We start from the raw sequence: 24,634 nt of genomic DNA on the forward strand, positions 1-24,634 counted from the left end.
ATTGGACACACCCTCAGAAAACCTGCCACAAACATCACCCGGCAAGCCCTGAAATGGAACCCCTGAGGAAAAAGGAAAAGAGGTCGCCCCAGGAACAGCTGGAGAAGAGGTGTCCAGGCAGAAATGTCTGGGAGTGGGCTCAACTGAGGAGATCTCAAAAGAACCGCCAACAACCGAGTGAGGTGGAGGACATTTGTCAATGGCCTATGCTCCCTAGAGGAGCCAAGGGCTTAAGAAGATGAAGAACATAGAGGTCCAGTAAACAATTAGGAAATCAAAGATAGACACAAAATGCTGGAGTAACTCAGCGGGTCAGGCAACGTCTCTGGTTGGGATAAATTGACCCGAAACGTCACCTATTCCTTTTCTCCAGAGCTGATGAGTTACTCCAGCATTTTGTGACTATCTTAGGTGTAAACCAGCATCTGCAGTTCTGTCCTACACATGGACCTGTTTCTATGCCGTATGACTCCATAAGAATACATATGTTCCACTGCAGTTACATAGGACTCTAGGTGGACCACAGCTGGAATATTGACTCTAGGTGGACCACAGCTGGAATATGTTCCACAGCTGGAACATCTCCTGGAATATCATATGAGATGAGGGCTATACTCCTTTGAATTTAGATGAATGGGCAATGATTTCAATGACATGCTAACTTCTTGTGCGATTTGGCAGAGATAATTCTTTGCCCCAGCTGATGCATCTAGAACCAGTTTCAAAATGGGGAGTTGGCTATTCAGGACTGAAATGAAGTAAAAAATCTACACCCAGAGAGTAATCCTATTCTTTTTTCTGAGTCTGAATAAGGGTCCCAACCCAAAATGTCACCTATCCTTGACCTCCAGAGATGCTGCCTGAGTTACACCAGCACTTTGTGTTTTACTCAAGATTCCAGCATGAGATGACAAAATACTTAATTACTCTCGAGAATTGCGAGATAAACTTGTATTTTTGGGAAGCTTGGACAACCAGTAAACCGCTGCCGCGGTTGTTCTTACAGAGTCTACAGGCCAAACCCATTGTGTTAATACTTGCGACTTGTTGCAAATCAGAGGTGGTCTTGTTAATCTCAAACCACAGCTGTGTATATTTGCACGCCTCAAACCTAATGAATGATGACTTCTGCAGTTGATTTCGAACTTGAGATCAAAAAAGCAGATTGGACCTGGCAGCGTTAGTGATATAGTGCACAGCAAGTTGGCAAAAAGCAAACAGTTAGCAGATTTGAAGGAGAATCTGAATGCTTCTGACACACTTTGCTGGAATAAAAATGATGACGATGCCTTTTATTAAGGCTTTGTTTCTTACAGCTTTGACTCCCTCAATAAAACACTTAAGTGTGACACTTCAGTGAGGCAGGCAGCCACTACAATGGAGAGTAGTTTTGAAAAGACAGAACAAAATTGACATTTATTCACAAACGCTTCTTTCACTGCAGGAAGCACAAAATAATTTCTTATTTGGCAAGTGTGCATCAAAGCCCAGCACCTTCTCCAGATAAACTGCTCTCCGAGAGCTATCATATGATGAGCAGCTGGGGGAATCACTTAATTAGGTCAAGCAAAGAATAGCACTTAGTGATAGCCGTGGAGAAAGTGTACCTCCTGAATTGATGACGGGTTGAACTAGTTTCAAGGTGCTTGTTTCGGGAAGCTGACCGATCAGTGAAGCACGTGGACTGTACATGGCACCATCTCCTGCCGCCATGATTCAATGGAGAAAGTGCAAGGCAGGGCCATTTCCAAGCAAGACATTGACCCCCCCCTCGAACTCCCCTCTGAGTGACACCTCTGCCTGGTCCCAAACATCCTTCTGTATGTTTTACGCAGCCACAACCAACAGCAGATGCTGATTTATGAGAAAAAAACTCCAACACTTTATGTTTTTTGTACGTTTGATTTGGCTTGGATCAATGGTTCAACAGTACATTTGTGTCACATGTTCCTAGGTACAGTGAAATTCTTTTTTTTTTGCATCCAGTTCAGTAGTTTAGTTTAGAGTCACAGGCCCTTCGACCCACCGAGTCCGCACCGACTAGTGATCACACCGCACACTAGCACCATCCTACACTCTAGGGTCAATTTACAATTTTACTGAAGCCTATTAAGCTACAAACCTGCACGTCTTTGGAGTATGGGAGGCAACCGGAGCTCCCGGAGAACACCCACGCGGTCACAAGGAGAACGTACAAACTCCACACAGACAGCACCCGTAGTCAGGATCGAACCCGGGTCTCTGCAAGCAACAACTCTACCACTGCTCCACCATGCTGCTAGACAGTAGACATAAGCACAATCATACTTGAGTACAGGAGAGTTGGAATAATAGGTTACACTGAGACAGAAACTTAATTTTTAATTAGAGATACAGAGGAGAAACAAGCCCTTCAGCCCACTGAGTCCGCATCGACCAACAGCCACTACCCTACACAATAGGGATAATTTACAGAAGCCAATTAACCTACAAACGTACACATCTTTGGAGTGTGAGAGGAAACCGGAGCACCTGGAGAAAACCCAAGCGGTCACAGGGAGAATGTACAAATTCCGTACAGACAGCACTCATATTCAGGCTCGAACTTGGGTCTCTGGCGCTGTGAGGCTGCAACTCTACCGCTGTGCCACTGTGCCACCTCCACTGGTTCAATGATACTTTACTGTCACGTGGACCTAGATGCAGTGAAATTCCTATTTTTGCATACAGCTCAGTAAAAGTCTTTGCAAGCATGCATGCACAATCATATTTAAGTACAAGAGTGTAGAAATAGAAGATTACACCGAGACAAATGTAATGCAGCCTAAAGCCATAGGATGGAAATACTGATTCTAATTTATACTTTAATAAATAGTAATTGAATGCTGGCCCCAGCTACTTTATTCATACTCCATTTATTTATAATTCAACCAAACAGCTCTGGGCCATTGTTTTTATTTTAGAGATACAGCATGGAAACCGGCTCTTTGACCCACCGAGTCCACGCTGACCATTGATCGCCTGTTCACACTCATTCTATGTAATCCTACTTTCACATCCACTCCTTATACACTAGGGGCAATTAAGCGAGGGCCAATTAACCTTCAAGCTAACACGTCTTTGGGAAAACGGAGCACTCAAACGAAACCCAGCATGGTGGTCACAGGGAAAATGTGCAAACTCCACATAAATAGCACCCGAGGTTAGGATCGAACCTGGGTCTCTAGCACTGTGGGGCAGTGATTCTACCAGCTGCGCCACCGTGACGCCCACAGGCATTGCCTGTGAAGGGACTTGATATTCAAGGGAATGTATCACGAGAAGATAAATATGGCAGATATAACTTATTATAGTCCTGTGGTATTGTATGTACCAGCAGTCAGACAGGGCCAGCACATCCTTGAAAGGTTAGATGACTGTGTCCTTCTGATGGTTCTTTAGATACTTTCCTACTTAGGTCATCTCTCTGTAACTCAGAGTTTGCAAAGTTCTGAAAATAAAAGCCCAACAAAAAAAATCCCAATGTGAGCGGCGCTTCCATTTACAGGAGTCAATGTCAGCTTGTTGTGAAGTGGGGTCCTTGCCAAGATTAGGGCTGACTGCCTGGTAGCCACTTGTAGTAGAATGAAAAGCTCTATTCAAAAATCAAATCAACAACTGCATAGACAAGGTCAGAAAACAGAAGAAGCCAAGGCTTGCGGTTTGTAATTAATTTAAAGAAAGAAGTGAATGGGCCATTATCATTGAGTTATTCACCTTCATCACCTCAATAATTATTCACCCACTGTCACAGTTCAGGAGGTTTAGGGCAGCACAGTAGCTCAGTGGGGTGAGCTGCTGCCTCACATCGCCAGAGAACCAGATTTGATCCTGAACTCGGGTGCCATTTGTGTGGACTTTGCTCATTTGCCCTGTGACCGCTTGGGTTTCCTCCCACATCCCAAAGACGTGCTGGTTTGTTGGTTAATTGGCCTCTGTAAATTGAGGCAGAGGCTCTACCAGCTGCACCACTGTGCCAATCTATTGCCCTTCATTCTAAAACTGTGCCTCCTCATCCTTAGACCATCTACGGATGGGGACAAATTTTCTTTGCTTACTTCGTCATAAACTACTTTATGATCCAGGGCTCTACCAAATCTCATCTTCATCATCTTACGATCTTATGTCAAGATTACACACGCCCTTCAGAAACTCTGAGCCACATGCACAGCTGGACGATTGACAGGGGTAGCCAATTCTACATTTTGCAAACCCAAACTCTTCTGACATTTGTGCTAAACAGTTGTTGCAGAAAACGTGGACACTGACAATAACACTGAATTCCCATGACCCCTTCGGAAATTGTACACTGCTGTGACGTTGCTGTAAATTAATAGGTAGTAACATAAAAATGATTTAAAGTGAAATAAAATCAATGAGTAGTAGTAATTCATTGGGATCATGTTTGGGAAATAATATTGCTGTTGCCATTTGCCGAGTTGGGAGGTTTAAAAAAATGTTCTTCACAGCAAACCTTTGACTGATTTATTTTTGTGATAGCAATATTCATGAAATTAGTTTTGACTAATTATAAATGACAATAACCCTCCCTTTATCTGTCATTTTATTCAGCTCCACAACCCTCTAAATTTGTGTCTCTTTAAATCTACCCATTTAGCCTTCCTCTAATTTAGTTGCTTGACCATTGATGAAATGTGCCTTCAGCTGCCCAGGATTCGAGCTCTGGAACTTTCTGCTTGAACCCTTCCATCTCTGTTCCTGCGTCAAGTTGTCCTAGAACTTTGACCAGCGTTTTCGTTGTTAGACCCAATAACACCTTGCGTGGGGATTTTTGGTAAAGCTTAGATTTTTTTAGAGATACAGCGCGGAAACAGGCCCTTCGGCCCACCGGGTCCGCACCGCCCGGCGATCCCCGCACATTAACACTATCCTACACACACTAGGGACAATTTTTACATTTACCCAGTCAATTAACCTACATACCTGTACGTCTTTGGAGTGTGGGAGGAAACCGAAGATCTCGGAGAAAACTCACGCAGGTCACGGGGAGAACGTACAAACTCCGTACAGACGGCGCCCGTAGTCAGGATCGAACCTGAGTCTCCGGCGCTGCATTCGCTGTAAGGCAGCAACTCTACCGCTGCGCCACCGTGCCGCCCTGTGAAACGTATGGGGATTTCCTTGCTATGTTAAATTTTCTATAAGAACACAGCTGTCCAGGGCAGGGTACAGCAGAAGAGTTAGCCTGAAGAAGGGTCCCGACCTGGAACGTCACCTGTCCATTTCCTTTCACAGATGGTGCCTGACCCACTGATTTCCTCCAGAACTTTGTGTTTTGCTCAGGATTTCAGCATCTACAGTTTCTTGGGGGAGGGTAGAGGTTGGAAGAGGTGCAAATGAAACTCTTTCTCACCTGGAAGGACTGCTGGGGTCCCTGGATGGAGGCAAGGGAGGAGGTATAGGAACAGGGCAGTTTCTTGTATCTTCAGATGTATTTTTGGATGTGGTCAATCTATTGAGGGAAGGTGGACTGAGGGAAGCCATCGAAAGAGTCAGGCTCCGAAATAACAAAGGAACATATGAAGGTATTTATTCACAAAATGCTGGAGTAACTCAGCAGGTCAGGCAGCATCTCAGGAGAGAAGGAATGGGTGACGTTTCGGGTCGAGACCCTTCTTCAGACAGGTCTCGACCCGAAACGTCACCCATTCCTTCTCTCCTGAGATGCTGCCTGACCTGCTGAGTTACTCCAGCATTTTGTGAATAAATACCTTCGATTTGTACCAGCATCTGCAGTTATTTTCTTATACTTAAGGAACATATGAAGTTGGCAGGAGCAGGTAGGCTAAGATTATGTCAGAGGTGTTACAGAGATGGATTTGGGTGTTCATACTGGTGCACATACATGGTCTTCAGTGTGTCTTGAGTTCATTTATGATATCGGTGTTGCAATGGCAACTATCATATTGGCCAAGACAGATGAAGTGGGTTTGAGGGGAGACCTGATAGAATTATGAGAGGCATAGATTTGGTGGCCAGCCAGAACCTTTGTCCAAGGGTGGAAATGTGAAGGACTCGAGGCCATAGCTTCAAGGGTGACGTTTAAAGGAGGTGCGTGGGGCAAATGAGTGGTGAGTGCCTGGAATGCACTGCCAGGAATGGTGGTGGAGGCATGTGGATATGCAGGGAGTGGAGGGATATGGATCATGTGCAGGCAGAGAAGATGAGGTTATCTTGGCATCACGTCTGGCACGGATGTTACTGTTCTCTGTAAGTCAGTATTTTTCAGGAATGGAGTTTGTGATGTGAAACAAAAGCATTGGTTTTTAAAGTTCTTGCAAAGATCTACCTCAGTCGGTAGAGCCGCTGCCTCACAGCACTGGAGACCCGGGGTTCCATCCTGACCTTGGATGCTGTCTGTGTGGAGTTTGCACGTTCTCCCTGTAACTGCTTGGGTTTCCTGTGGGTCTTCCTGTTTCCTCCAACATCCTAAAGATGTGTGCGGGTCTGTAGGTCTGTAGGTTAACTGGCCCTCTGTAAATTGCCCCTTGCGTGTAGTAAGAGGGATAAAATAAAACTAGTGTGAACGGGTGATCGATGGTCAGTGTGGGTTCTATGGGCTGAAGCACTTGTTTCTATGCTGTGTCTCTAAACTAAATTAAACTCGATTTGATCATTGTGAAAACAAGGAACTGTGGATGCTGGTTTATCCAAAAGGGCACAAAATGCTGGAGTAATTCAGTGGGTCAGGCAGTATCTCTTGAGAACATATGTAGGTGTCATTTTGGGTTGGGACCCTTCTTCAGACTGATACTTGTGATTAGATCAGTCGTCAATCTTCTGTATTCAAGAAAGTGCATGCCAAGTGCACAAACCACTCTCAAAGCTAATCCTGCTAACGTTGACATTGGGGAGAAACATAAAACTGCAGATGCTGGTTTATACCAAAGGTGCTGGAGTAACTCAATGGGTCAGGCAGCATCTCTAGAGAAAAAAGATGGGTGATGTTTCGGGTCAGAACCCAAGGTCTTCATGAATAACCAAGCCTCTTCACTCCACTGCATATCTCGGTCTCCAACCTAAGGTCTGATGAAGGGTCCCAATGTGGTGAATCTGTGGAGATCGTTGCCACAGAAGGCTGTGGAGGCCGTTGGATATTTTTAAGACAGAGATGGATAGATTCTTGATTAGTATAGGTGCCGGGGGTTATGGGAAGAAGGCAGGAGAATGGGGTCAGGAGGGAGAAATAGATCAGCCATGATTGAATGGCGGAGTAGACTTGATGGATCGATTGGCCCAATTCTGCTCCTATCACCTGTGACCTTATGATTTCCATGTTCTCCAGAGACGCTGCCTGGCCTGCTGAGTTACTCCAGCACCTTGTGTCTATCTTTAGTCTTGACATCATTCTGGTGAATCTGTGCCACCTTCTCAAGACTCCAGGTCCCCTGCCTGAGCAGTGCTGTGCGATGCATTGAGACTGATGGAGTGTGATCAGGTCACTACCACTGAAACATCCCTTCCTCCCCCTTTGCATGTCAGTGTCCTTGAAATAAAGGGCGCCGTCCATTAGCCTTTCTGACAGCTTTGTACCAACCCACAAGCTTTTAATGGTTTTCGTGTGCATGAATAGCCAAGCCACTTCACCCCACCATATCCCAGTCTCCCACCCTTTAGAAATTAACTCTGATCTGTCTGTCGTGGATCCACAGTGGAAGACGTGTCTAGTCCACCTTAATCTACACTTGCCACAGCCTGGCTCCATTGTGTCATGGCTCCTGAATTTACTGTCAGCAGCAGGGGAATTTGGGAATTTTGGGAAGACTGAGCTCCTGCTATTTGTAACAGCGAAATTGTAATATTCTTCCACCAGTTAATTGTCACGATTACATGTCAAGAATCAAGAGTGTTGAAGAGTAACATAGAAACATAGAGAATAGGTGCAGGAGGAAGCCATTCGGCCCTTCGAGCCAGCACCGCCATTCATTGTGATCATGGCTGATCATCCACAATCAGTAACCTGTGCCCAACCTCTCCCCATGTCCCTTGATTCCACTAGCCCCCAGAGCTCTATCTAACTTTCTCTTAAATTCATCCAGTGATTTGGCCTCCACTGCCCTCTGCGGCAGAGAATTCCACAAATCCACAACTCTCTGGGTGAAAAAGTTCCTTCTCACCTCAGTTTTAAATGGCCTCCCTTTTATTCTAAGACTATGGCCCCTGGTTCTGGACTCCCCCAACATTGGGAACATTTTTCCTGCACCTAGCCTATCCAGTCCTTTTATAATTTTATACGTCTCTATAAGATCCCCTCTCATCCTTCTAAATTCCAGTGAATACAAGCCTAGTCTTTTCAATCTTTCCTCATATGACAGTCCCGCCATCCCAGGGATCAATATCGTGAACCTGCGCTGCACTGCCTCAATAACAAGGATGTCCTTCCTCAAATTAGGAGACCAAAACTGTACACAGTAGTTATATGTACTGGCAATGGAATAATGAGGTAACTTGCTGCAGCTTTACGAACTGTGTGGAACTATGATGCCAATCTAAACTACCCTTCTGCCTATTTGCTGCCTTTTTCCCCTCCATTCTTTGTCTAAAGGCCTCTTTAATGTTGCTATCTTTCGTTCAGTTTATTGCCATGTGTGCCGAGGTACAGCAAAAAGCTTTTGTTGCGTGCTATCTAGTCAGTGGAAAACCTATACATGATTAGAATCCACAGTATACATGATAATGGGAATACCGTTTAGTGCAAGGTAAAGTCCGATTAACGATTGTCCAAGGGTCTCCAATGAGGTAGATAGTAGCTCAGGACCGCTCTCTAGTCATTGATAAGATGGATCCATTGCCTGACAACAGCTGGGAAGAAGCTGTCACAGAATCGTGACCAAGAATCCTGCTGCCTGACCCCCTGAGTTCCTCCAGCAGTTTGTGTCCAAGCAAAAGATTCCGGCACCTGCAGTTCCTCATGCCTCTGGTTTTGTTCTTCATTCAGTTTTGGTTTGCTGCCTCTTTCCATCGCGTATCAGTGATACCATGTGCCTAAAGCTGTAAAACTACCTGTTCAAGACCCATGCCTTAGTTCCCCTTGTCTCCATATATTCCTATCCCTGATATCAGACTCTTGTTCCTAACTCCGGACAGACCCTGCTCTGGCCATTTGCAGACGGATCTTCCTGGCTTCCGAATGGATCTTCAAGGATTTGCAGGTGCTGTTTCGTTATTGAACAAAGATTCCTAACAAGTAAATCGGATTCTCCAGCTCGCGCATTAAGAACAAGCTTGTTCTTTGCATAGCAACATCATCACATCCGAATGGATCCCAGATGGATCTTCCTGACGAACCTTCCTCGCGTTAAGGGAGCACCACTTTGGATTTGATTGCTCTTGTCCACTGCCCTCCTGGTTTCTCAGACGTTTTCCCTGGGCCACACTTCGTGCCAGAACATGCGATTGTTAAATTCCCTCTCAATTAATTTTCTGTTTACGTTTGGTTATCTTCACTTTCCAAAGTTGGTGAAAGTATTTTATGTTTTGCAATGAATTTTAATAAGTGCTTAAATGTTATTCAGGCCTGCTTTTGGGTTAATCTGTCATGATTTATTCAGATTTTCATTGTGAATAACTATAAAGATTAATTTCTGAATTTCTGCATTTCCCACTGACTAAACATATTCCTAAATATCTTAAAGCTACATTAAGACTCAAATAAATTATATTTGGGTTTATGTTAAAATGCATTTTTATATTGGCAAGGCTGCAAAAGTGATTATATATATCAAGTGGAAGTTATTAAGTATTTTGCTTGGAGTGTTAATATGTAGCTAGTCATTTTAGAGAGGAGAGATTACCACAAACATTTCAGACAGAAGTCTAATCAAGTGACGTGTTGGCACAGAATGAAATATGTATGGAAATGTAATGAGAAAAGAGGTACTAGGCAGTGAAATGTGAATTACCTGCCTACTTTTCACACTCAAACAATAATTTTGTTGACAATATAATCTTCAAAGTGGGAGCCATCTTTACAACTTGCTCTGGAATAACCCCTCTAAATCCACTCTACTTTTGTGGAAGTTGAAACATTTGGTGTGCCTCTGAATACTCCAACAAACTTCTACAGCTGCACTGCAGAAAGTATAGTGGCCGGTCAGGATCGGCCTGGTTCGGCAATTCCGACGCACAGGAACGCAGGAGGCTGCAAAGGCTACTACATGAGGCGCTGCCTCAAGAAGGTGGCATCTACCATCACAGATCCACACCATCCGGGGTGTACCCACTCCTCCCTGGTACCATCAGGCAGGAGGTACAGAAGCCTGAAGTCTCACACCAACGGGTTCAGAAACAGTTACTTTGCCACAACCATCAGGGTCTTGAACCAACCTAGTCTAGACACTCCAACCATATCTCAGCGTTGTAACACTACGACCCACCTCTTGCACTACTAAATATTTTCTTTTCTTTTCTAATTAAGTTTTGCACTAATGTTTTTTTTTGCACAGTCCTTTGGACTTTAGAGATACAGTGTGGAAACACTTCCTGGACTCTCCCACTACTGGAAACATCCTCTCCACATCCACTCTATCCAGGCCTTTCATTATTTGGTAGCTTTTCAATGAGACCCCCCCCCCCCCCCCTCTCCCCTCAACCTTCTAAACTCCAGTGAGTACAGGCTAAAGTTCTCTCTTAATTCTTTCTATTATCACTTCTATATGACAGAGAAGAATGCATATGAGGAAAGACTGGATAGACTGGGCTTGTACTCGCTGGAATTTAGAAGACTGAGGGGGGATCTTATAGAAACATATAAAATTCTTAAGGGGTTGGAGAGGCTAGATGCGGGAAGATTGTTCCCGATGTTGGGGGAGTCCAGAACCAGGGGTCACAGCTTAAGGATAAGGGGGAAGTCTTTTAGGACCGAGATGAGAAAACATTTCTTCACACAGAGAGTGGTGAGTCTGTGGAATTCTCTGCCACAGAAGGTAGTTGAGGCCAGTTCATTGGCTATATTTAAGAGGGAGTTAGATGTGGCCCTTTTTGCTAAAGGGATCAGGGGGTATGGAGAGAAGGCAGGTACAGGCTACTGAGCTGGATGATCAGCCATGATCATATTGAATGGCGGTGCAGGCTCGAAGGGCCGAATGGCCTACTCCTGCACCTATTTTCTATGTTTCTATGTTTCTATGTGCAACGCTCAGCAAATTTTTCTCGTTAAATTCTTCAGAGAGCCAAACCAACTTGTGATTGATTGTTGTGCTCTTGTTTCTCCCGTTCCTCCCATTTCTTCCCTGCTCAAGTGATTGCCTTTGCAATGAGGGTGTTGGTCGACCTACATATCATCCTCTGCACTTGAACGTTGAAATGCTCCACTGCTGTTTCCAGCCTGGAGAAGCGTTCTCGATAGCATTTACCAGAGTGTTGTGCAAATGTAAGTTGCTGTGCTTCTGTTGACAGCAAGTTAATAGATGTACGTAGGTGCAGTTAAATCAATTGTAGGCAATGAGTTAACAGCAGCTAGTTTATTTATTCCAGTATTATTTAGTGCTCCGTACTTTTTTTAAAGAAAACCATCTACATAACTTTTTCCAATCTTTTCCCGAAGGTGTTGTTATTTGCTGAAACAAGGGTTTTTCGGGCTGTCGATCTCTCTCTAAATGTGCGTGGTGGAATGCAGGGAAATGCATCATGTGCAGGCAGAGGAGATTAGTCTAACTTGGCATCATTATTCAGTGCGGTCATTGTGGGCCTGTTCCTGTGCTGTACTGTTCTATGATCTTTGAATGTTCATGGCCTCCTTTAACATGGGGTCAGCTCAGCGGAAGTCTATTCCTATGTTCAATCAGGTTCTCTTGGTCACTGAAGTTCATACCAGCCGACCAGCGGTCACCTCGCACACTAACACCATCCTATACACAAGGGACAATTTTACAACTCCCCAAAGCCAATTTGCCTACAAACGTGTAGGTCTTTGGAGTGTGGGAGGAAACCAGAGCACCTGGAGAAAACCCATGCAGTCACAGGGAGAACGTACAAACTCTACACGGTGAGCACCCAAAGTCAGGATCGAACCGGGTCTCTGGCGCCATGAGACTACACATTATTGTCTCTCTCTGAGATCATTGTAGTCTCGGCCAACATTATAATTGGTGCTGGGGGGAAGTGAAGATGCTGTTAAGCAAAGAGCAAGCTTGCTCTTAATGTGCAAACTGAAGAATCCAATTTACTTGTTAGGAATCTTTGTTCAATAATCTTGGCAGAGAATAGATTAGTTCTACCTCGATTGTAATAGAAATGTTACAATATCTGTAAACACGATTATTGATGTATTGATTTCCCTTCATTCTCAGCTTGAGAGTTATAGTTCTTATTTTCCGCGCTGGCATTTGTTTACTCATGCCTCACATGGAACACTTCCACCTCTGAACAGGATGACTGCGGGTTTAAGTCCCAATCTCTGGACACTGATCAGTTTTACACTGATATTGGAAAGATCTCAAAAAGCTGGGCCGAGCGCTGAGAAGATTTACGAGGATGTTGCCAACATTTGAGGCACTGAGCTATCGAGAGAGGATTGTTCAGGTTAGGACTTTTTTTCATGCGGGAGGCCGAGGGGTGATCTTATACAAGGGTATAAAAACACGACTGGAATAGGTAAGGTGAATGCCCTTTTTTCCCCCCAAGGATAGGGGAAATCAAGAACCTGAGAACTTAGGTTTCAGGTGAGAGGGGAAAGATTTATTAGGAACCTAAGAAGAAACTTTTTCACACAGAGGGTGGTGGGTATATTGAACGAGCTGCCAGAGGTAGTAGTTGAGATAGACACAAAATGCTGGAGTAACTCAGCGGGTCAGATAGCAACTCTGGAGAAAATGGATAGATGACATTTCAAGTCAGGGCCCTTCAGAAATAGTTGAGGCAGGTACAATAACATTTAAAAGATATTTGGACAGGTACATGGAAAGGAAAGGTTTAGAGAGATATGGGAGAGGCACAGTTAAATGGGACAAGTTTGGATAGGAAAACTTGGTCGGCATGGACGTTGGCCCATTGTGTGTCGCTATGACTGTATGACCTTAACATGGCATTGTGCATTGAATGAATGAATGAATACGTTTATTGGCCAAGTATGTGCATATACAAGGAATGTGCCTTGGTACTCCGCTCACAAATGACAACACAAACATACAGTTAACAATTAAGAATAAAGCATAAACACATCAAAACAATAAGGATACACCATTACGGTCTAAACATATGGGTGGAAGTAAACCAGAGCAAAAAAGAAATTACTGACTTTGGTTATTGAGTAGAGCTGTTACTCATGGAAAAATGTTGTTTTTATGTCTGGCTGTGGCTGCTTTGACAGTCCGGAGTTGCCTTCCAGAGGGAAGTGTTTCAAAGATTTTGCGGCCAGGGTGAGAGGGGTCAGAGATGATCTTGCCCGCTCGCTTCCTGGCCCCTTGCAGTGTACAGTTCATCAATGGGGGGAAGTTTGCTGCCAACAACCTTCTCAGCTGAGCGAACGATCCGTTGCAGCCTCCGGATGTCGTGCTTGGTGGCTGAGCCAAACCAGACCATGATGGAGAAGGTGAGGACGGACTCAATGATAGCAGTATAGAATTGGACCATCATTGCCTGTGGCAGATTGTGTTTCTTCAGTTGCTGCAGGAAGTACATCCTCTGTTGGGCCTTTTTGACTGTGGAGTCGATGGTGGCCCCCCATTTAAGGTCCCTGGAGATGATGGTTCCAAGGAACTTAAATGACTCCACAGATGTGACTGTGGTGTTGTTGATGGTGCGTGCAGGTAGGGGAGGGGGAGCTCTTCAAAAATCTACAATTAGTTCCACTGTCTTAAGAGCATTGAGCTCCAGGTTGTTGTGATGGCACCAGGATGACAGCTGTGTCACTTCCCCTCTAGGCAGATTCCTCCCCATCCTGGATCAGTCCAATCAGGGTAGTGTCATCCGCAAACTTGCGGAGCTTGACAGAGGAGTCTGTGGAGGTGCAGTCGTTGATGTAGAAAGAGAGTAAAGGACTGCTTTAGGATAAGTCTTCAAACTGAGGTTGTATTCGTGTGGTGTGAATGTAAAAGATATCAGGCAAAGTATTGACTGGTGGGAGAACTCTGTGTAATCAGCAGGCAAAGTAAGAAGGCCTCCAAATGCCTAACAAATCCAAAGTTCTCAACTCAAATCATACAAACTGTTTAAAACCAAGTCAAGGTCTGACATATGATGAACGTCTGACGGCACTGGGCCTGTACTCACTGGAGTTTAGAAGGATGAGGGGGACCTCATTGCCATATGGTGAAAGGCCTGGATAGAGTGGATGTGGAGAGGATGTTCCCACTAATGGGAGCATCTAGGACCAAAGGACGCAGGCTCAGAATAAAAGGACGTGCCTTTAGAAAGAAGATAAGGTGGAATTTCTTTAGTCAAAAGGTGATGAATCTGTAGAATTCATTGCCACAGATGGCAGTGGAGGCCAAAGCAATGGATATTTGTAAAGCAGAGATTGACAGATTCTTGATTAGTAGGGCTGTCATGTTGGTGAGAGAGGGAAAGATAAATCAGCCATGATTGAATGGCAGAATGGACACGATGGGCTGAATGGCCTAATTCTGCTCCTGTGATTTATGAACTTATGAAGGTATCACAAAATGCTGGAGTAACTCAGCGGGTCAGGCAGTATCTCAGGAGAGAAGGAATGGGTGACGTTTCAGGGTCCAGACCCTTCTTCAGTCTGAAGAAGGGTCTCGACCCGAAACGTCGCCCATTCCTTCTCTCTTGAGATGCTTCCTGACCCGCTGAGTTACTCCAGCATTTTGTGATACCTTCGATTTGTACCAGCATCTGCAGTTATATTCCTACACTATATGAACTTATGAAGGTCACTACTATTTGAGTTTGAGGAAGGGCCCCCAACATGAACGGTCACCTGTCCAGATGCTGCCTGACCAGCTGAGTTCCTCCGGCATGTTGTGTTTTGCCCTGACTATTTTAGCTTCATGCAAAATATACCACACTGCAAACCTTCCATCTGATTTATCTTTAGACAGCTGCCTCTGCAGACTGACAATTTACTGTTTATTAAGCATGGACGAAACCTCAACAAAGTGTCAGGGTGGAAATCTTAGCAGCACGATGATCGAAAACTGGGACAGATGCAATGCTTTAGCTCTGAGCTTTTTGCATACCCTTTTTGCTCCATTGCCTTTTGCATAGCCTTGTTGCTTCTTGCTTTTTGCATATCCTTTCCAGCATCAAATGCAAAATATATATTGAATTGGATGCTCGAGTGTTTACAGAGATAGCTGGAAGAAAGGTTTGCAATGCAGATCACGTTTTTATTCAATTAGTGATAGAATCAAGACCAGGGAGAATGTCCTTTAATTAAAATAGCGGATTTCGTCAATCACATTGGGAGAGAGAACTATTTCGTTCATTTTGGGGGACATCAGTGCTAAAGCAATTTTAACCCTGTGATGGGTCATAGAATAAAGGGGCATGATTGTATTGGGGTTATGTTACACACCCGGCTGTCTGCAACTGAACTAATAATCCCTGGATGCAGAACATATCACGGCCGCCAAGCGATTTGAAATGAACTAAAAGGAAATGGGGATATAAAAGCATAGAATGGTTCTTTGTTTATTGGGGTTAGCGAATGCAAGACTGTTGGCCATACTCCCCTACCTCTTCCCTTTAGAGTCATAGACCCATACAGGCCCTTTGGCCCAGTTTGCCCACACCGACCAACATGTCCCATCTACAGTAGTCCCACCTGCCTGCATTTGGCCCATATCCCTCTTAACCTGTGCTATCCCATGTACCTGTCTAAATGTTTCTTAAACATTGCGTTAGTACCTGCCTCAACTACCTCCTCCGGCACCTCATTCCATACACCCACCACTTTTTGAGTGGAAAAAGTTACCCCTCAGGTTCCTATTAAATCTTTCACCACTCACCTTAAACCTAAATCCTCTGGCTCCCCTACTCTGGGCAAGAGTCTCTGAGTGTCCTACCGATCTATTCCTCTCATGATTTAATACACCTCTGTAAGATCACCCATCATCCTCCTGCGCTCCATGGAACAGTCCTAGTCTGCGAAAACCTCTCCTTATTGCTCAGGCCTTTGAGTTTTTGCAACATCCTCATTAAACTTCTCTGCATCCTTTCCAGCTTTACAACATATTTCCTATAACATGGTGCCCAGAACACAATACTCTAATTATTACAAATATTACAAATTTCTCATACCTCCCCCATGCTGATGCACACACACATCTCCCACCCACTCTGTTCCTTGCCCCCCCTTTGTACACTCATCTCCCATTCCTGTGTCCTCTCCCCCCACCCCCACCCCCTTCCACCCACATCCCTCCCTCTGGCTTTACATTTCACTCCTTCCTTTCTGTCTCTGACCCCCTTTTGTCTCCTTTTCACCACCAGCCTTTGTCACTTACTTCACCCATCTGCAAATTAAACGCATCACCTGTATCCACCTATCACTTGCCTGGCCGTGTCCTGTGCCCAACTCTATTTTTCAGCTTTCTCCCCCTATTACAACAGTATGAAGAAGGGTCACGACCCAAAACGTTGCCGAACCATTTTCTCCCGTGATGCTGCCTGGCCCGCTGAAATCCTACATCACTAAGTTTAGTCTAGTTTACAAACACAGTATGAAAACAGGCCCTTTGGCCCACTGAGTCCACGCCGACCATCGATCACCCATTCACATTAGTTGTATGTTATCCCACTTTCTCATCCACACTAGGGGCAATTTACAGGGGACAATTAACTTACAAGCCCGCCTGTTTTAGGAATGTGCGAGGAAAGCGAGCACCCAGAGGAACTACAGATGCTGGTTTTGTATTGAGGGTTGACACAAAGTGCTGGAGTCATGCAGCTGGTCAGGCAGCATCTCTGGACAATTATGTACCTCAGAAGGGCATGCTACACTTTAAACTTTATAAATACAGCATGGGAAACAGTCCCTTTGGCCCACTGAGTTCGCGCTGACCAGCGATCACCACGTACACGAGCACTATCCTATGCACTAGGGACAATTTACACTTTACAGAAGCCAATTAACCTACAAACCTACATTGGATGCGGGAGGAAACTGACGCACCCAGAGAAAGCCCATGCGATCACAGGGAGAACATGCAAACTCTGTACAGGCAGCACCCTTAGTCAGGATTTAAACTGGTTCTTCAGCGCTGTGAGGCAGCAAGACTACCGCTGCTGTTCCACACCACACACAATAACAGTGTCACCACATGCACAATATCAGCAAGATATTGTCTCACTGTCGACTGCTTGTGTCTCCATATAGTGTCGACAAGTCCCTCTCCTTGATTCAGAATGGTGCTGTGACATTGCGTGGCACAGCAGGAAAAGTATAGTTCCGTGCAGCGGCAAAGCAGGTACAGTCACCCTGTCCCACCCCTCCCTTCCCCGCAGGCACCCATCACTCCCTGTGTAAAAAAAAAAACCTTTCCCCGCACATCCCCTTTACGCATTGCCCCTCTCATCTTATGCTCCCTTGTATTTGATATTTCCATTGTGGGGGGAAAAGGTTCTGACTGTCCACCTATCTAGCCCTCTCATAATGTTATAAACTTCTATCAGGTCTCCCTTCAGCCTCTGACACTGCGGATAAAACAATTCACATCTGTCTCACCTCATTGCAGCTAAGAAAACTATCTCATTACAGCTAAAAAAAAATCTTTGCTTTGGCAAAAATCAACTAAGATGGCGAACAGGAGAATTGAATGACCCTGGGGCAATGGTGCTCTTCTCTTCTCTTCTCTTCTCTAAATGCATCGAATGATTGACGATTAGCAGTTCTATTTTCAGCTACTTAAAAATCAGAGAGCAACAGATAATTAGACTTTAGTTGGATCTAAAGTGGAATAACTTAGAACCAGTGTGAACGGGTGATCGATGATCAGCATGGACTCAGTGGGCCAAAGGGCCTGTTACCATGCAGTATCTCTAAACTAAACTGGTCAACTATACATAGGGTCTAGAACGTTGCAAACTACAGCGCAGGAACAGGCCCTTTGGCTCACAATATCTATGCTGAAGATGCTACCAAGTTAAACTGATCTCCTCTGCCTGCACGTGATCTATATCCCCCCATTCCGTGCATATCCATGTGCCTATCTCAAAGCCTCTTGAACGCCACCCCTATTATATCCCCTTCTACCACCACCACCGGGCATCCACAACTCTGTCTTAAAAATAAACTTGGCCTGCACATTTCCTTTAAACTTTTCCCCCAAGGCCTGGTGCTGCTTTGAATAGGAAACATCCTGAAATGCTATCTCTGCTTAGGGGTGCCAACTATCTCACTCCCAAATACGGCACAAGGTGACATCACCGCCCTGCGCCCCACGTGACCTCACCCAGCCAGCGGCCACATGCTCCCGCTTCACCAACTTGCCATTGCTAATCTAAATTTTAGATTTAACATTATGCTGTTACACTGGGCCCTGAAGAGACAACGTGGAACACTCCCTTTCTGATTTAATGCAAACCTCCCATTGCATTCACTCATGTTGGATTGCAGTAGTGAAAGCTTGAGGTTTATCTTCATTTTACTTAGAGAAAATGAAGTAGTTAATAAAATTGGGTTTTGTTCCTTTAATCCTTTCCCCAGAAAACAAGGCTAATTCTCAATCTAATACCCAATTAATGAATGAAGGATTAGACCCAATTAAGAAAACTTGATTGCATAGATATTTGTTTCAACTGACCTTGGCACATTTTTTAATTGCTGGATTAAATGACCAGAGCAATGAGTCGAATGTTTTGCATTGGTGCACGTCAAACCTAATCCTGATCCAAACTCACTCTAATCTGTGAACACTTGAAGGGGTTCTGCCTGATAAATAAATCTGTACTTTTTCTCTCTGCACACTGACCCCCCCCCCCTCTGTTTAGCTCCCAACATTTTCTGGATTGGTTTCTGACATACTGCTATTTTTCTACAATGTTCACTTTTATGGGGAAACGGAACGCGTTGCAACTCAATCGCTCACAAGTTGGTGACACAGGGCTGGTGGGAACAGCAAGGAGCAAGGATTTACATTCTGGGAAAAAGGTTTAAGAAAAATGTCTCGCCAGAAGTTGAAAATCAAAAAGAAAGGGGGAAGGTTTAGTTTAGTTTCTACAGTGCGAAAACAGACCCTTTGGCCCACTGAGTCTGCACTGACTAGTGATCCCGCGTACTAGCGCTGTCCTACACACACACACTAGGGACAATTTACAATTTTACTGAAGCCAATTGTCCTGCAAACTTGCACGTCTTTCGATTGACAGGGTGGCAGTGAACCTTGCAAAGGCCTCCTTGGTCACATGGATGCTGCTCATGGAGTCCACTTTGCTGGGAACTTTGTTAAATCAGTGCACAAATGCTCCTGGAGTGTTTTATCCCATGCCCCATCAATGAAAGTTTAAAAATGGAAATAATCTTCAAACTGCACACAATAAGCAAACCGCATGCCTCAAAATACTCTCTGGAGCAATGGTTAATTCCATGTGTTCCTTGTTTAGTTCATGGGTATGTGACTGTGCCAATAACAAATGGGAGTGGCAAGTATTGAAGTATTTCAGCTAATTATAACTTCCAGTTTTCCAAACTATGGTTTGGAAGTTGCAGGAGACATCCCGTGACTGCGAGAACAGGCGCTTGTACATTTTACGTACAAATTTGGGAGCATTTCCCACAGCAAGATTTTGGGTATTCCATCCAATGGAAGGAGGCAAAACACCATTTAATCCACATCAATAAATTGCTTGATTTACCATCGAAGGGATCTACAGGAGGCGCTGCCTCAAAAAGGCAGCCAGCATCATCAAAGACCCACACCACCCTGGCCACGCTCTCCTCTCAGGAAGCAGGTACAGGAGCCTGAAAACCATGACCTCCAGGTTCAAGAACAGCTGCTTCCCAAAAACCATCAGGCTCTTGAACACTGCACAACACTAACCTCAGCTACTGTGATCTTCTATGGACCGTGTCTTTGGTTGCATTACAGACTTTGGTTTGGCGCTATTATAGTTGCCTGGTTATTCATTTATTGTATTACTGATTATCATATTTAATTGTGTTTGTTGCACTAGCACTGTCTTGCACACGAGGGACAATTTACAATTGCACAAAAGTCAATCAACCTGCAAACCTGGACCTATTTGGAATGTGGGAGGAAACCAGAGCACCCAGAGAAAACCCACGCGGTCGCAACAAAAAAGTACAAATTACGCATAGTCAGCACACATCTTCATGATCGGGTCTCTGGCGCTGTAAGGCAGCAACTCTACCACTGCACCAGCCCTGGTGAATTGTCATATGTACAGACAAAGGAACAATGAAATTCTTGCTTGCTGCAGCTTTACAGGACCATAAACGTGATAAGATCCAGGTTATATATATATTTTTTAAATAAATAAGTTAATGACAGTGATACTAGGCAACTGTGAAAGGAGCAAGAACAAATTCTGTAGTCTTCCAAAGACACAGACCATAGAAGATCACAGTTGCTGAGGTGGAGGTTGGTGTTGTGCAGTGTTCAAGAGCCTGATGAGAAGAAGCTGTGAGTCTGTGGAATTCTCTGCCACAGAAGGCAGTGGAGGCCAATTCACAGGATATTTTCAGGAGAGTGTTGGATTTAGCTCATCGGGCAAAAGGAATCAAGGGATATGGGGAGAAAGCAGGAACGGGGTACTGAGTCTGGATGATCAGCCATGATCATATTGAATGGCGGTGCTGTCTCGAGGGGCTGATTGGCCTATCCCTACCCCTATTTTCTATTTTTCTAAGCTGCTCTTGAACCTGGTGGTCATGGTTTTCATGCTCTTGTACCTTCCAGATGTTCGAAACTGGATGAGGGCGTGGCCATGGTGGTATGAAGTCAAGAGAGGGTCAAAAATCGTTTAATTGTCCTCTGTACTGAAACGGAGCAGAACATTTTACATTCAATGACATTGGGGTGGGTTTTTGATGATGTTACTTGCCTTTTTGAGGCAATACCTCCTAGAGGGCCATTCGATGGTGGGGAGGTCAGTGCCTGCAATAGATACCCAGAAACAGAAAATTAGTGCAGGAGTAGGTCATTTGGTCCTTTGAGCCAGCACCGCCATTCAATATGATCATGGCTGATCAACCTAAATCACTACCCCGTTCCTGCTTTCTCCCCATATCCCTTGATTCCGTTAGCCCTAAGAGCTATATCCAACTCTCTCTTGAAAACATCCAGTGAATTGGCCTCCACTGCCTTCTGTGGCAGAGAATTCCACAGAATCACAACTCTCTGGGTGAAAAGGTTTTTCCTCATCTCAATCCTAAATGGCCTACCCCATATTCTTAAAATGTGACCCCTGGTTGGTGAACATATTTCCTGCATCTAGCCTGTCCAATCTCTTAACAATTTTACGTGTTTCTATAAGATCCCCTCTCATCCTAAATTCCAGTGAATATAAGCCCAGTCGATCCATTCTTTCATCATATGTCAGTCCCGCCATCCTGGGAATTAACCTGGCGAACCTACGCTGCAGTGGACCACAGTGTCTACCACTCTTTGTCTTCTTTGTTCCTGGCCGTTCGAGTTGCTGAACCATTGTGCTCACTACTGTATGACTGTAGTCAGATCAAGGTGAATTAGGGAGGCAGGAGCATCTTTATTCATAGAATTAGCACGCAGGGTTTTCTCATGAGCTTTGTACACATGCACCTTGGTAACAGTTGTAAAGACCAGTGGAGTGTATGAATTCCGAAATCAGTTCAGGCAGGGATCTGAGGTACACCCCAGTAGATGAGGATACGGACAAGCTCGGGCCTGTGAATTAATTGGATGTGTTCAGGGTGGTTATCTCCACCATATGTCCTAGGACGAACCAAGAGGCAGGGCTTTTGGTTTGGCAACACGCCAGCTTTCGTTAACATCGCAAGTGTGTGCAACTGTGTCACTGGTAGCGATCAATGTATAGGGTTTGTCACAGCAGAAAGGCATGAAACAATTACTGCTGCTTAGATATCGGACCTATTTGAAGGTGTTTGTTGTATAAATAGTGCATCAAAGAGGTTTTGTACACTAAGCATTTGTGCACATTTCTGGTTGAGACATTCACGTGTGAGAAATTTGGACAGTGCACCTCACCTTACAAGGGGTCACAGTTTAAGGATAAGGGGGAAGTCTTTTAGGCCCGAGATGAGAAAGTTTTTTTTCACACAGAGAGTGGTGAATCTGTGGAATTCTCTGCCACAGAAGGTAGTTGAGGCCAGTTCATTGGCTATATTTAAGAGGGAGTTAGATGTGGCCCTTGTGGCTAAAGGGATCAGGGGGTATGGAGAGAAGGCAGGTAAGGGATACTGAGTTGGATGATCAGCCATGATCATATTGAATGGCGGTGCAGGCTCGAAGGACCGAATGGCCTACTCCTGCACCTATTTTCTATGTTTCTATGTTTATCCCAAGTTGTCTTCGAGTCATAGAGTTATTCAACGTGGAAACAGGTCCTTCTGCCCAAACTGCCCGCATCGACCAACATGTCCCATCTACACTGCCTGTGTTTGGCCCATATCCCTCTAAACCTGTCCATTCCATGTACCAGTCTAAATGTTTCTTTCTGTGTCTTTACCTGTTCTATTTCATGTACTGGACTATCCCATCAATGTGTGTTGCCTGGAGACTCGAGGAACTGCAGGTGCTGGAATCATTAGCAAAACACAAAGTGCTGGAGTAACTCAGTGGGTCGGGCAGCATCTGTGGGGGCCTATCAATGTCCTTCACAGATGCTGCCTGACTTGCTGAGTTACTACCAGTGGCTCTACCAGCTGCGCCACTGTGCTGCCCACTGTTAGTATACGCAACTTATAATGAACCAAATGGTCAGTTTCTGATGTTTCAGGTGTAATTTATCATGCGCTGCATCGCACTTTATTCATCACTGCTTCAACACGGTGGCGCAATGGGTAGAGCTGCTGCCTCACAGCGCCTGAGACCCGGGTTCGATCCTGACCTCGGCTGCTGTCTGGTGGATTTTGCTCCGTGTGACAATGTAATCTTCCTCCTTGTGCTCGGTTTTCCTCCCACATTCCCAAAGATGAGCAGATGTGTAAGTTAATTGACCTCTGTAACTTGTCCTTGGTGTGTTGGGAATGAATGTGAAAATGGGATTACACAGAACGAGTGTGAACGGTTGATCGCTGGTCAGACTGAAGAAGGGTCTCGACCCGAAACGTCACCCATTCCATTCCTTCTCTCCAGAGATGCTGCCTGTCCCACTGAGTTACTCCGGCTTTTTGTATCTACTGTAAAACAAGCTGATGAATTAATTGCCCTAATGTCGTCTTTTCTGGCTTTTTTTCAAATTTTGTATGATTGGACTTTGGGACAATTCGCTCTGTGAAATGCGCAACACAAAAGCTGGTTGTTATCTTGTGTTCAGCAAATTAAACAATGCAGCGGAAATTAATGGGATGAAAGCTAACGACGCCAATGGATCTGACGCCCTGCATTTAGGATTTTAACAGAAGTGGCTGCCGAGATGGCAATTGCTTTGACTGTAATCTTACAGAATCCCCTGTGAACAGAAAGAGTAGTAGTTTGGAAGATAATAACCACATTGGAAGCAAAGAATGAATTAGACACCAGCTGGCCTGACCTCAATAGTGGGGAAGATGCTGGAACCTATCATTAAGTCATCTTGTTAATCTCAGGATGTCAGTGTCTCTGCAGAGTTGCAAGAAACCTCCACAACAGAATGCTAAATGACGCCAGCACTGTATTGAATGTTTCGAGCATTGCACTGGTAACATGATGATTGTAGCCAGTTTACCACTAGAGGTTGGGTTTGCATTGGGTAAAGATTAAGCAGAAGTGGCACGTAGTTGATGGGGAAACAAAATTTACATGAAATTTAATAAGATTGATTAAAGCAAAAACAAGTGTTACTCACCGTGGGGAAACTCTACACGTGGAGATTGAGTTACATGTGTTCAGCACCGGCTTTACAGTGTGGCCTGACATCCACCGAGCCTGTAACACTAATAGCTACAATTGAGGAACTTTAGGGACCTGAATATTTTGCCAATGCATTGCTAATTGAACAGCACAAATATCACGTGCCTATCACTGGGCAGCACAGTGGTGCAACTGGTAGAGCTGCCGCCTCACCGCGCCAGAAACGTGGGTTTGATCCTGACCTCGGGTGCTGTCCATGTGGAGTTTGCACATTCTCCCCTGTGACCACTGGTGTTCCCTCCAGGTGCCCCGGTTTCCTCCCGCGTCCCAAAGACGTGTGGGTTTGTAGGCTAATTGGCCCTCAATAAATTGCCCCTGGTGAGTGAGAAAGTGGGATAACATAGAACTAGTGTGCACGGGTAATTGATGATTGGCGTGGACTCAGAGGGCCGAAGAGACTATTTCCATATTGTGTCTCTAAAGTACATTTTAAAACTAAAGTCAATTACCACAATCCATTGATGTTGTAGATGTGTGATTAAGACCACAGTGCAAGAGTTTTACCGTCAAGATGTGCCAAAGCACAGAGTCTACTCTACATCTAAAAGCGATAACTGACCCCTGTGAGTAACAAGGTCTTAAGACTCTGGAGTTTGAAGAAGGATCCCGACCCAAAATGT

The 24,634-nt window shown here is 44.8% G+C and overlaps 1 protein-coding gene across 2 annotated transcripts in view; it reads left to right on the top strand.

Annotated features, from left to right (window-relative positions):
* Positions 1-24,634, top strand: part of dtx1 (deltex 1, E3 ubiquitin ligase) — a 178,234-nt gene that overhangs the window by 27,510 nt on the left and 126,090 nt on the right. Inside the window, exon 1 of one of the 2 annotated variants that reach the window (XM_078421550.1) lies at positions 17,325-17,411. The exons of the other annotated variant lie outside the window; for it this stretch is intronic. The gene's annotated coding sequence lies outside the window, so the exon portion shown is untranslated. Of the gene's footprint in view, positions 1-17,324; positions 17,412-24,634 lie in introns of those variants that run through there. 2 annotated transcript variants of the gene reach the window in all.

Source organism: Rhinoraja longicauda, chromosome 25 (genome assembly GCF_053455715.1).
Source record: "Rhinoraja longicauda isolate Sanriku21f chromosome 25, sRhiLon1.1, whole genome shotgun sequence".
Taxonomy (NCBI): Eukaryota; Metazoa; Chordata; class Chondrichthyes; order Rajiformes; family Arhynchobatidae; genus Rhinoraja; species Rhinoraja longicauda.